The sequence below is a fragment of the Boleophthalmus pectinirostris genome, unplaced genomic scaffold, assembly GCF_026225935.1.
Source record: "Boleophthalmus pectinirostris isolate CB_2022bp ecotype Guang Dong unplaced genomic scaffold, ASM2622593v1 HiC_scaffold_17, whole genome shotgun sequence".
NCBI lineage: Eukaryota > Metazoa > Chordata > Actinopteri > Gobiiformes > Gobiidae > Boleophthalmus > Boleophthalmus pectinirostris.
The window spans coordinates 20892617-20906138 of record NW_026571115.1 but is presented as its reverse complement, the minus strand read 5'-3'; the positions used below and the strand labels follow the sequence as shown (position 1 = coordinate 20906138).

The 13522-nt window shown below is 40.4% G+C and overlaps 1 long non-coding RNA gene across 1 annotated transcript; it reads right to left on the bottom strand.

Moving 5' to 3' along the window:
- Nucleotides 1-8839: 8839 nt before the first annotated feature.
- On the bottom strand, nt 8840-9492 carry LOC110172930 (uncharacterized). Its single transcript, XR_002319143.2, has 3 exons — nt 9380-9492; nt 9125-9314; nt 8840-9045 (listed from the first exon to the last, which is right to left on the bottom strand). It is a non-coding gene; the product is annotated as an uncharacterized LOC110172930 (long non-coding RNA).
- Nucleotides 9493-13522: the final 4030 nt, after the last annotated feature.

Genomic DNA, 13522 nt, shown 5'->3' with positions numbered 1-13522 from the left:
GTCTCCTCGATACTTTTCATGGCTTTTGGCGGTCAAACTATACATTTCTAACAGAGAATGACCCCTAAAAATATAGTCCAATATTATTTAATATGAGGGGCAGCTAAAATTAATGCTGTTCAGCTGCAGATTTTTTTTGTAATATTGCATGGTCTTGGGGTCCAGTCAATAATATTTTGGAATTTACCTTTCCAGTATTTAATTGAACAGTACAGTGCCATAAGTAAGGAACTCTGGCCTTTGCCCCCCATCTGAGAGTATGGCATTATCAAAATCAAGGACCTGAAACTACCAATACGTGTATGACCGATATGTTAAGACCATGGCCCCTGAAAAGGAGAATAATAAAACAAAAAACATGCAGTTTTAATTTATGCAAATAATTTCTTGTTATTAGTATTAAAACCAAGAGCAGTTATTTTACCAAATGGTAATATTACGCAGATAATGTTGTATGTTTGATGACAACCATGGTCAATAATGGTGCATTTTAATTTTGTAATGCCAAATAAACGCATACACATTGTAGTGACTATTTGACAAATAAAAGTAACAAACAAAAGCGGTGAGCAAACTCAGAACTAAACATAACTCAAATAATCACCGTTGGGCACCATGGGTATGTGGTTTACCTAGTACAAATCAATGTCCATGACCAGAGCTGAGTTTCCAAGATTTATTTCGTTTTGGCAAGCAACAAGGGACACATGTTAAAGGCCAACTCCTACTGCCTCTCCATTCGACTGGTAAAAAACCATAGGCCCACCCAGGTGCACCCTGGTCTACGCGTCCTACCCTCCTTTATCCCGTAGGTGACCCAGATTAAACCAAAAACAAAAAAGGTAAACGTGAATAATATCAACTTAGACTAAGAAATTGCAATAATAATATTAACATAGCAAAAATATATTAAGCAAATTAACAAAACTGAATTAGTAAACAACAAAATAAGCAAATAGCTCCTACACATATATCTTATCAGATTTTGATGATTCAAGAGCTAAAAAAAACAAAACAAAAACAAAGGATCAACGAAAAAGACCATGGCGAGCCAGCCAATGTAAAATAAGCATGGTGCTTTGGACAGGCCAACCTTATACAGGGCTGTAGGAGCTGCCAGTGAACCACTGTCCTTACCCTAACGAATAACACAACCCACAAACTATCTCTACATAAAATAAAGAATGAAAACAGGACGTCCAGTCTCACCAGGTCAAACAAAAATATGGCTAAGCTAATAAAAAAAGGGTAAAGACGCGTCATAAGAGCCAGCAGGAGCAGCACCGGGCTCACAGCACGATTTTGGAGAGATGTCTTGTCCGTGTGAGAGACAGCTGCTACAGATTCACAGTTGTGGTTGGATCGTCTCAAGTTAGGATGGACAAATTTTAACCCCCTTTTACCTAGTTCCAGCCCCTTCTGACTGGTCAGGCAATCAAATAATTGGACAATACAGTCTTGTCCTGTGGTGGGCTGTCTTCAATTAACCCAGGAGACGACATCACTGTGTTGTTGGCTGACTGTCCAATCCGTCCATTTTGGGATAGCCCCTGCCCTCTCAGGTATCCAAGCTGACAGGACAATGGTGGCTGGCGATGTGTCAAAGATAGATGAAAACATGTTTCTACAAAAGAAAATGAACAATGACCAATTGTTGTTTTTATAGTATTATAGTAATACACATTTTTTTTAAACAAAACTTGATTTGGAGACAATGGGCCAACCACTGATTAATATTAATGATGACTGTTTTAAATGCTCATTTACTAAAATAAATAAATATCTATGACACTCACCAGTAGGAAGTTTGTCGTAGAAGTATAAAACAGGATGAAGAAAGTTTGATTTCCAAGCTTTGGTCCAGTCTGTTTCAGCTCTATTATGACCTAAAAAGTCCATTTTCGTTTTTCCGTATTGCAAAACAAGGATTATTAGTCCACTGGTGACTTTGTGACCAGACAGGGAGGAAAAGTGAGGCAAGGAAGTGGAAACTCCTCCAGGTATTTACAGTGAGAACTATGGATGAAAATTAGGATACATTCAGATAAACATTAAGAGCTAGTGTTCTTGTGGGCACTAGATGTCTGCATGGCATCTGTGTTCAGTAGGTTCTCTCTGAGTATTCCACAAAAATATTTGTTTTATGTGAAATAGTGTCAGTAAATTGATCAGTTGTGATTGCATGTCAAACTGCACTGTTAGCTATTATTGAGACTCTAGTCACCGATGAACTCCAATATATATAAAAACATAAATTAAATTTAATTTAATAAAATTTAAAACAAATAAAAATTAAAATAACATTAACTTGAACTAACCCCTGCAGTAGAACTATGTCACCTAGCACCTGGACCATTTGGTATGGTCCAGAGGCCTCGTTGACCCTCTTCAGGATCCAGGGCATCAGCTGTGTGCTTGACAGTTTAGTGGAGGGCCACAGGTGACCATGGTACCGATGTTCAAGAACACGATGTACAGCTCTGACTAGAGACAATATAATGTAAATACTGTAAAAGCACAATCCACTGGATAAATTCAAGACAAGCGTAACAAGTCTGATGAATCGCTAATCGCGATATGTAACCCATATTTATAAGATATATAATTATAAAAATAAAATCTAGGCGTGCAACTACTAATGATTATTTTAGTAGTCGACTAGTCACTAGTTACTTTTTGATTTTCTTTTTATTTACTTGTTTATTTATTAATTTGTTTGGAGACATGGACAGTGCACAATTTTTACATTAACCTTTTACATTAACAGGAGAGATGCATTATACCAGATTGTAGCACCAGTGCTAATTTCCACCTGTAGTCCCTGGGCAGGTTCATTGATTGATTGTATTTAACTGAGCTTGACTATCAGCTGTTCTATACGTAGCTTCTACACAGAGAATACTAACAAATAAAGTTTATTATTTATGAAAATCATAATTATAATCGTTTTCCATTTTGATCTAATAATGCCGCATGTGCTTTTTAAAGTCCAGATAATAAGTGTTTAAGTAGTCAGTTTGAATAGTCAAGTATTCAAGATCACACATCCATTCTAATAATACTACATAGTAGACAAGGATAACAAGTAGGGCCTGACCAATAAAACGGTTGGCCGATATATATCGACCGATATGGGCACCTGGAAACATATCTGCTATCGGCCTAAATCTTGCCGATATGGGCCGATATTTCACATGGGCATGTTATAAAGCTTAGACTCTTTACATTATGCTCATTTAATCCAATTTACAGACAGATAAATATTCTAATATGTGGCTCCACATCCGTATTTATCTGTGGAGTAATTTGTCTGTGTCTGTGGCCGTACTGTCCCTGAACACACCGCCAGAGTCATGTCACTCATGTACGCTTGTTTACACTCGCATAGATCCATGTGTAACACTGAGATTATATTCTTTTTACGGACAATTGGTTTGAGTCTGGATTAAAAGGGCATTTATTCGTGCAGACTTGTGATCTGAGAGGAGCCTGTGTGAGCGGTGAGTGTTGGAAATGTGCTGGTTTCAAAGCTACTTTTGGTTATTTCTCATTGGTTAGTGAGTAGCTGCTGTAGCTCTCACACATAAACAGCCTGTTTTCTCTTCTACTGGCTGACTGTAAAGTGACTACATTGGCCACATATATGTTACTGGACCAGCATTGATATGTAAATGAACCATGAATATAGTTGTGAATGATCAACATTTATGCATATAATTAATTATCGCAGGGGGCACGCATTTACAGTTAAAGGCGGTAGTTTACTTTCTTTACTAGCTGCTAGAATGTGATGCAAAAATGCCATTAGGCAGACCTACTGTCTGTAAATATGATGTAAAGAGGCAGAATAATAATAAATGTAGCCTAAACAAACCCAATTTAAAATCCACTAGAGCCAAACATAAGTTTTTTAAACAATTCAAGATTTACAGTGAATTTTTACATCACTAAATGTAACAGCAATTATATCAGCTATCAGCAGCTCCAAGTCCCATTTTATCAGTATCATATCGCCGCAACTATGATGTATTGCTAGGGAGCACTTTCAAGTCGCCATATGTAACCCATATTTATAAGGTATATAAAATCTAGGCCTGCAACTATTAATGACTATTTTAGTAGTCGATTTGTCAGTTAGTTTTTGATTATTTTTTGATACTTTTTGATCATATTGACTGAAAGCTTCTACACAGAGAATACTAACAAATAAATTATATTATTTATGAAAATTATAATTATAATTGTTTTCCATTTTGATCTAATAATGCCACATGTGCTTTTTAATGTCCAGATAACGATTGTTTAAGTAGTCAATTTGAATAATCAAGTATTCAAGATCAATCACAGCAGGCCTCGCCCTAACACACATCCATTTTAATAATTCTACATAGCAATTAAAATTATTTTAAAGATTTCTTTTGTATGGCTTTAATTCAATGAAAACAACAGATATCATTCTGAATTCTTACCTGTGTACCTAAAACCATGGATAAAGTCTCCAGCATGACACCTGTTAGGAATCAATATTTTAGTTCCACGATTCCATTGATGGTTTTCAGGTTCTACCATGTGATGCTCTCACATGGTAGAACCTGACATACTCTCAGATGGGGGCAAGAGCCAGATTTCCCTATTGATAACATTGTGCTTTATCATGAAACATCCAAATGTTGAACCTGGTATATTCAATTATAAACTAAACTCAAGCGCTCACTGTATTACAACATAATTTTGGATTTTAACCAATTTCATTTTAGCTGCCCCCCATGTGTATTAATTAATATCGGCCTATAGAATAGTGTTATGGCATTACATGCCTAGTTAGTGTTCCTAATTGTTTAATCTTTTTTTTTTTTAAGAAGTATTGCACTTCCCATATACATTTGCATTTCATACAAATAGTGCAAATACAAAGTGATATCAGTAATTGTTAAACTGTTAAAGCCAAAGGAATAAATACATATACATAAAAACTTAATCACTCTATTTTGGCATCTCTTCTTTTGTATGCGTTATTACAAGTTACATTGATCCAAGAGTATTTTTAATGTTTATACTGTTGCTAACTTACAGATAATTATTTATTAGAGATATTTATTTGTGTTTCTGCTAGTTTCTGCTTGTGAAACCGCTTTACTGCCTAAATTAGTTGTTTTATTTCACCAATCGGGCCCGTCAATTAAAATAGCGTTAATCTAGGTCAGCGGAAGGTACTAAATGTAACCTGAGTTCTCTGAATCATATGTAGAAAAAGTAATGCATTGTTGTGATGTATCTTTAGCTTATGCTGTGACTAATACATACCCATTGTTTTCTCTGTTCCACCCTGTCAAGCATTGTTCATAAATAGCACTCTTACTCTGAGTAAAAAAGGACATTTATTTTATGAGGATGTGACGTCATTGTGTTATCTTCTTCTGCTGATGACGCTTGCACTGTATGGCCGCTGTTGCAACATACAGAAATGTTCAAGGAATTACTATGTCGAATTAAAAAGTCTAAAGAGATGAACTGGTCAAGCATCGTTCATTTGCATGTGAAGAGTTACTTCTGCCGAAACACCTTAACAGGGCCAGCACAAGAAGCAACACAGAGTCAACACACTGACAGAGAAGTTGAGAAGGTGCATGTGCATGAATCATAGAACTAAAATAAAATTTGGAAGATGAATTCAAGATGGTATCGTATTGTTTCAGTGGTCTGTCCTCATATGCCCAAAAAAGTTTTTCTCTTCCACATTTACTTCCTCAATACGGGCTAGCTCCTCCCACCTGTGTGACGTCTTTAATGTGCACGGCTTGGAGTGTGTGGACCAATCAGAGCGAGAGTTGCGGACTCAGAGGGGGGCTAGGCTAACTCTTACAAAGCTAACTTTTAGGCACTTTGAGGATTTAAAATTTTTGAAACATTTATGTTGTGAAAATAGAAAAGAATCCCAACAAAATCCGACCTTCGTGAAAGTTGTCAGTCAAACAGGCAGTTTGAATTCCCAAAAATTGATTGTGCTTCTATGGGAGAATTCTTTCTGGGCCCAAGCTCTCCGGAGCTGTAGTACCGGGAGTGGCCACTAGTTGGTCTCAAGCCGTGACAGAGGGGGAATGCCTTATCCAGTTTTTAATATAGATCCATGATATGACTGGACATAGCTAATGCACTAGCCGCCACTTTCCAAATAGGAAGTATGCCAGGAGGCTCATCCGGCTCCTACTGACCCTGGCTTCAACTGACTACACTGGGATCTTGTCGCCCTCTCTCTGTAACTGATGCAGTGAATCTTGTCATTTTGGTCTTAAAATGTTTGCATTAACCCTCTCTACATGATCCTGAATTTTTCATTTTGCTATTTTGTCCCTAAATCAAGATATGAACATAAATAATGCACCAATCAGATAAGTTCATTCCCAGAGGCCACTCCCACTAGCGTTAGTAACAGGTTTGACAGCTAGGGTGTTTCGTTGCTACGTAAGCCCCCTTCCCACTTTCCGGTGAGAAGGGTGGGCACATATAACGACCTCAGTCATGAATGGTTCTTGAGGTTGCTATGATACTCGCAGTCAAATTTCCAAATATGGAGCCTGGCTCCAAATTCTCTCTATGCTATGGGTGACGTTACACTGGCTTAATCCACTTTTTATACAATCTGTGGCGTGTGCAGACTCAGGTAGAAGAAAAATAACTCAACCAGAGGAGGTAATGCAAACATGAAGTATTACACAGAGCACTCGGAACTGACTATTACCAATAAACAAGTGCGCACTCTCGAAGAAGAAGATTTACATGGATTTATGTTAACAAGCTAATTAGCATAGCAAAGTGCAAGTTTATCTAAAGAGCAAGGATGAAAGTAACATGGCGGCCCAGGCTACCAGAGCACTCTCCCCACGATTGTATTTTGATATATCCTAAAACAAGTACGACCTTTGTAAAACAAGGTTTCTGGGACACTTACACGTTTTAAACTTGAAAAACTCTATTCTAAATGAGCCACCTGGGGATGAGCAAAGAGCAGCAGACAGAACAGAGAACCCGAACTGCTATGAAGAGCTAATGAGGCTAATTGATGACAAAGGCTTATCATTAATCAGACACAATGCTACATACAATGGCAGGAAAGCACTGAAAATACTGAGGGAGTGCAACTCAGGAAAATGCAAGTCGCAGATGATCAACCTGTACACGTCATTGACAAAACTATGGAAAGCAAATGGCGAGTCAACTATGGACTACATCATCAAAGTGGAGACGCTGATTGCAGCTCTATATGATGCCGGTGAAACTCTTGGTGATGGTTTGATCAAACCCATGATTGTTGGTCACTTACCAGACTCCAACGAGCCGTTTGTTGTAGATATTACAGAAAAACTAGGAGAACATGACATTTCAAGATTTCAAAAGGAGACTATGTCTATATGAAGAGATGCTCTGTACATGCCTTCATATCCCCACAACATCTTTTCAGTGGCAAGAGCAGCTGACGGAGGAGCAACTATAACCTTCAAGAAAGGAGAGAGCCACATGATCACTAAAGATGGTAATACATTTAGCATTCAGGGACATGAGACACTGCATTACTTACCTACTGTTAATGGATCATTCCACGCCAAATCTCCAAATGCCCCTGCTCAACCATCTCAGATTTGACTGAAAAAATTCTAGAAGGTTCACACACTTTCTAATAGGAAGATTTTATCTCCCAACTCCTTATAGTTTTGTCATTAAAAAATATTTTGTCAACTACGCCCTGACCCGCTTTGAGCAGGGTTTTCCAAGGAGCCACTTTCAGATTGCTGTATCTAAAATACTATTTAAGGTAGGTCCTTTAAATTTTTAAGGGTTAAAATTTGACAAATGGGTCATTCCACGCCATTTCACCAAATGGCCCACACACTTCGATCTCAAACATTTTTGAAAAAATACCAAATAGTCCCTTACTATCATGTACCAACCCTGTGAAGTTTTAGTGATTTTCGATCATTACTTTTCAAGTTACAGCTCATTTAGTGAGGGGAGTATGTGTCAATTTACGGGCACAAAATTTCTCAGCCATTTTCACAGGTCGATATCTGATTGACACATACTCCAATCACTAATTAACCACTTCCAGACCGAAAGAACGAGTCTACTCGTGTTTAGGTTTTAACGACGGTAGAAAAACAGTGTTCGCCTCGTCTTTTAATGAAGTTCTCTCCTAAACAAAAAAGCAATGTTTTTTCCCACATCCATGCGTGAACTCAAAGCGCCCCCTACCATTGGCTATACATCCGGAAATTCCAAACTAATCAATCTGAACCAATTCAAACTAAATTAAAATTATCTTAAATGCAAATTATCAAACATAGTACAGCAATGTAACCCTACATTTAGTTGCAACAAGCAGTCACTTCATATAACATAAATTACAATATTAATCCAAATCTGAACTGAAAAAGAGCCTAAATTACAACATAGAAAATGGCGCCAACAGTGACTCTGGGATTTGTTCAGTTGTGGCGCATAGGAAGGGTGCTGTCTGGGACCGCTGGATTGTTCGCGTGTTCGCAGTGACTCAGTTGTGGCTTAGAGTGGCACATTGGACTCGCTTTTTCAGTTTGTTCCTTCGTTCCATTGCTCGTCGGCATGGAGTGATGAGCACCCAATAATGGCAATAATAAATTACTTCATGTTTTGTAAGTGCGGCGAGCGGGGCATCCGGGAGGGGTGTGAGGAGCACCCCAAAGTAATATAATCAACATAAAACCAACAACGCCACTGGGCGTAGCCCAGAACTAAAACTAAATTTACTAAACTAAAAGGCTCACAGGTTCGTTAATTGACAGACAGAGACAAGTGACTTACAAAACATGAATTTATTATTGCCATAATTCATTTGTTAGATTAACTTTAAGAGTAGACCATTCACTGTTCACATAACTGCCGATAACACAGTCACAAAAGCAGCTGTACGGTGATTTTGTCCTTAAAATTAAAAACACAGTAAAACAAAGCAGCAGCTCGTTCACAGGGCCACCGCTCCACCAGATGACGTGCCGAAGACCACCCTGGACCCTAAAATGAACATTATATTTTATCTTTCACTTGGTGGTAGCCCCATACATGAACCTAAACCAGTGACCAGCCAACGTACCACAAAACACACGCTTCTACATCCACGAGGCTTGACGCCGAGCGGCCGGGGCATCTGACAGCAACACCGACCCAACCGTGGACAGCGGCTAACAGTGGCGCTTGTGGCGATCAACAGCAAATACATGCAGGAGCTTTACTCACGAGCCATAACTTCGATCAGGCACGTCGAGACTCTAGGAGCGGTGGCACTACAATAAAGCCACACATTAAATTATAAAATTGTAATTGTAATTAGAGAACAGCGGTTGTTTACCTGTGCGCGACAAGGCGGAGCCCTATCCCGGAAGTGCGCCGAGGTCAGAGAACGAGACGCTACGGGGAGTGCCCTTTTATAAGCCCAGGCGCCACCTGGTGGCAGAAGGCAGCAGGCGGGCACTGCTACATTAATATAATATAATTTCCCCCTCCCTGAACTGTCACCTTAACGCGGTGGAGGGGTTTGAGTGCCCGAATGATCCCAGGAACTATGTTGTCGGTGTTGTGTTTTTGCTACAACATATAAAAAATGTAAATAATGATTCAACTCGGAGGTTAGATGAATTCGTGAATCCTCATTTTTACTTTACTTCACTTCAACATAACATATCAGTGCGCAGGCAGAAAACCTATAAGTAAAACCAATAACATAGGGAGCGGTTACGCCTAAACAAATAGATCCACTCGGATACTACACTCCCATGGATCTCCTCCCCTTTTAGATTTATGCTACACACCATATCTCAAGTAACATATAGTAACATGTAACACATTTCAACATGTAACACATTTCAAAACATCTTCATCCTTTTTTTTGTTGTTGTTTTTTTTTTTTTGGTTTTTTTTTACATCAAACAGTCCATAAACAAAAAAATTCATAAATCTAATCTTTTTGGTGGGGCCCTGATTCGTTCAGGGTTACACCTAGGGACTTGTGGAGTGCTTTCTTCGATTGTAGGAGTTACATTTCTGTCAGTATTGTGCTCACTGTTGGTTGTAGGGTCGGGTGGACATGTTGGTTGCTCTGGGGTCTTTGGTTGAGCATTCAATATGTGATTGACATGACGTCTCCAAGTATGCTCGCCAGTATCTACCTCATACATCAACGGTCCACTCCTAGTAACTATCTTCCCAGGCGTCCACTTGACCCCTCGATAATCGCTTGCTAACACTTGTTGTCCCACATCGAAACCCCTTGCTGTTTCACGTGACAGAGTGCTGAACTGTTTATTTTGCACTCCCCTCCTCAGATTTGGTTTCAGGAGGTCAATAAGAGATCTCAACTGTCTGTTCATGAACAGCATCGCTGGTGTTTGATTTGTAGTTGCATGGACAGAGTTGCGGTATGCGAGAAAGAAATTGTCAACTTTGTGTTTCCATTCGTTGCTGGATGGTGTGGTGCTGACTTAATGTGTTTGATACCATTCTTCTTCATGAAAGGTTGAAATTCATCAGAAGTGGACTGTTATCACTCACAATCTGCTCAGGCAGACCATTCCTAGAGAAGATGCTCCTCAAAACAGAAATAGTCTTGTCAGACATTGTAGATTTCATTGGTACTTCTTCTGGCCATTTTGAGTGAGCATTCACAGCTATTAGGAACATAGAATTCATGAATGGGCCAGTGAAATCAATGTGCACTCTCTGTCAGGGTGCAGATGGCCATTCCCACGGATGTAAGGGTGCTGTGGGGGTGCATTTTGAAGACTCTGGCATCCTGTGTAGATTTTGGTGATATCCTCAATTTGTTTATCTATCCCTGGCCACCATACATAGCTATGGGCTAGGCTCTTCATTTTAACAGTGCCCACGTGACCCTCATTCAGACTTTCTAACACTCTGGTGCGAAGCTTAGAGGGCACTACCACACGTGAGCCACACATCAGGGTTCCCTGGCAAACTGACATCTGGTCACGTCTTGCCAAAAACTCAAGAAAACAGGGATTTCCATGGGCAGGTAACCCTTGTATCATGATGTCATAGACTTTTGAAAGTGTTGGATCCCTTCGTATCATGGCATTTGTTACTGGCAGCTGATCCACTAGTGCTGTATGGAATACTTCAGCTGGATCACATCCTGAAGACTTTTCCTCAGATGTTGACAATGGGAGGTGTGACAAGCCATCAGCGTTACAGTGTTGCTTAGTCCCCTTAAACTCAATGTCATAAGAGTGTGCTCCTAAGAACAAAGCCCATCGTTGTAGTCGGGTAGCTCACATCACAGGAACTTCTTTTCTAGGATTGAAAATTGACAAAAGGAGCTGATGGTCAGTCACTAAGGTGAACCTTCGCCCATAAAGGTAATGGTGGAACTTATTGATTCCCCATACTAGGCTAAGGGCCTCCCTGTCGATCTGTGCATAATTGCGTTCTGCACATGAAAGAGACCTCAACGCGAATGCAATTGGGTGCTCAAGTCCATTGTCCATAGTATGTGATAAGACAGCGCCAATGTCATACGGGGATGCATCACATGCTAGTCGGATGGGCCTGCTGGATTCTAATGGGTGAGTAGTTCATCAGATGTTATTAGTCGTTTTGTTTCTGCAAATGCCTTTTCACATTTTTCTGACCAATGCCACTTCACTCCTGTCTGTAGTAGTGTATTCAATGGGTACAACACTGAGGCAAGGTTTGGGAGAAACTTGTGGTAATAGTTTACAAGCTCCAGGTATGATCTTAGCTGTGACACATTTTCTGGTTTAGGTGCTTTCAACACTGCCTCAATTTTCTCTTGTGATTTTTGTAAGGTATGTTTGTCAATTACATGTTCGCAATATGTAATTTCACTTTTGAAAAATTCACATTTCTCTCTCTTTGCCCGTAGGCCATACTCATTCAGCCTGGTGAGCACCTTGCTTAGATTTTGGAAGTGATCATCATCGTCTTTTCCTGTCACAATTATATTATCAAGGTAGCACTTTGTTCTAGGTATATCCTGAAGTACCTCTTTGTGCCATTTTCTATGTTGTAATTTAGGCTCTTTTTCAGTTCAGATTCAAATTAATATTGTAATTTGTGTTATATGAAGTGAGCGCTTGTTGCAACTAAATTTAGGGTTACATTGCTGTACTATGTTTGATCATTTGCATTTAAGGTAATTTTAATTTAGTTTGAATTGGTTCAGATTGATTAGTTTGGAATTTCCGGATGTGTAGCCAATGGGAGCTGGCGCTTTGAGTTCACGCATGGATGTGGAGAAAAACGGTTGCCTTTTTGTTTATGTGAGAACTTCATTCAAAGACGGGGCGAACACTGTTTTTCTACCGTCGTTGACACCTAAACACGAGTAGACTCGTTCTTTCCATCTGAAAGTGGTTGATTTCATGAATATGCAATGGGAGAATTCACGGAACACCAGAGAGGAAATTTAGCCACTAAAGCAAACATGAGACGATTGTACTGGTACAGTCCCTTAGGTGTATTGATGGTTAAGAACTTTCTGTTTGACTCCTCCACCTCCATCTGGAGATAAGCTTGTGACAAGTCAATCTTTGAAAACTTCTCCCCTCCAGCCAAAGATGAGAAGATGTCTTCAATTTGTGGCAGGGGACACTGCACTGTGCATAGCAGATGAAATTGTGAATCCTCATGTTCACTTTAATGCACTGCAACATAACATATCAGTGCGCAGGCAGATAACCTATAAGTAAAACCAATAACATAGGGAGCGATTACGCCTAAACAAATAGATCCACTCAGATACTACAGTTGGGGGCTTCATGCTCCTGGTAGGGTCATCCAAGGCAAACAGGTTCTGGGGGACAGATCAGACCAAGAGGTTCAGAAGCCCCTTATGATGAATAAAACTCAGAGGCCAGTGATGTCGCCCGGATTGGCATTACCTGGGCCCCACCCTGGAGCCAGGCCTGGGGTAGATGCTTGCCAGTGAGCGCTTGGTGGGAGGGCCATTCCCCACAGGGTCCAGCTGGGCTCAGCTCGAAGGAGCGGCGTGAAGCCGTCCTCCCATGGACCCACCATCTGCGGGAGGAGCCATATGGAGCCGATGCAGAGAGATCTGGGTGGCAGTCCAAGGCGGGGGCCTCGGCGACCAGATCTCTGGACATGGAGACTAGCTCTGGGGACATGGAATGTCACCTCACTGGGGGGAAGGAGCCTGAGCTTGTGCGGGAGGTTGAGCTTTACCGACTGGATATAGTCAGCCTCACCTCCAAGCACAGCTTGGGCTCTGGAACCCAACTCTTTGAGAGGGGCTGGACTCTCCATTTCTCTGGTGTTGGCTGCAGGGAGCGGCGGAGAGCTGGTGTGGGCCTGCTCATTGTCCACAGCTCAGCCGCCATGTGTTGGAGTTCACCCCGGTGAACGAGAAGGTCTCGTCCCTGCGCCTTTGGGTCAGGGACAGGTCTCTCACTGTGGTGTCAGCATCTGAACCCAAGCGGTGTTCTGTTATTGGACTTCT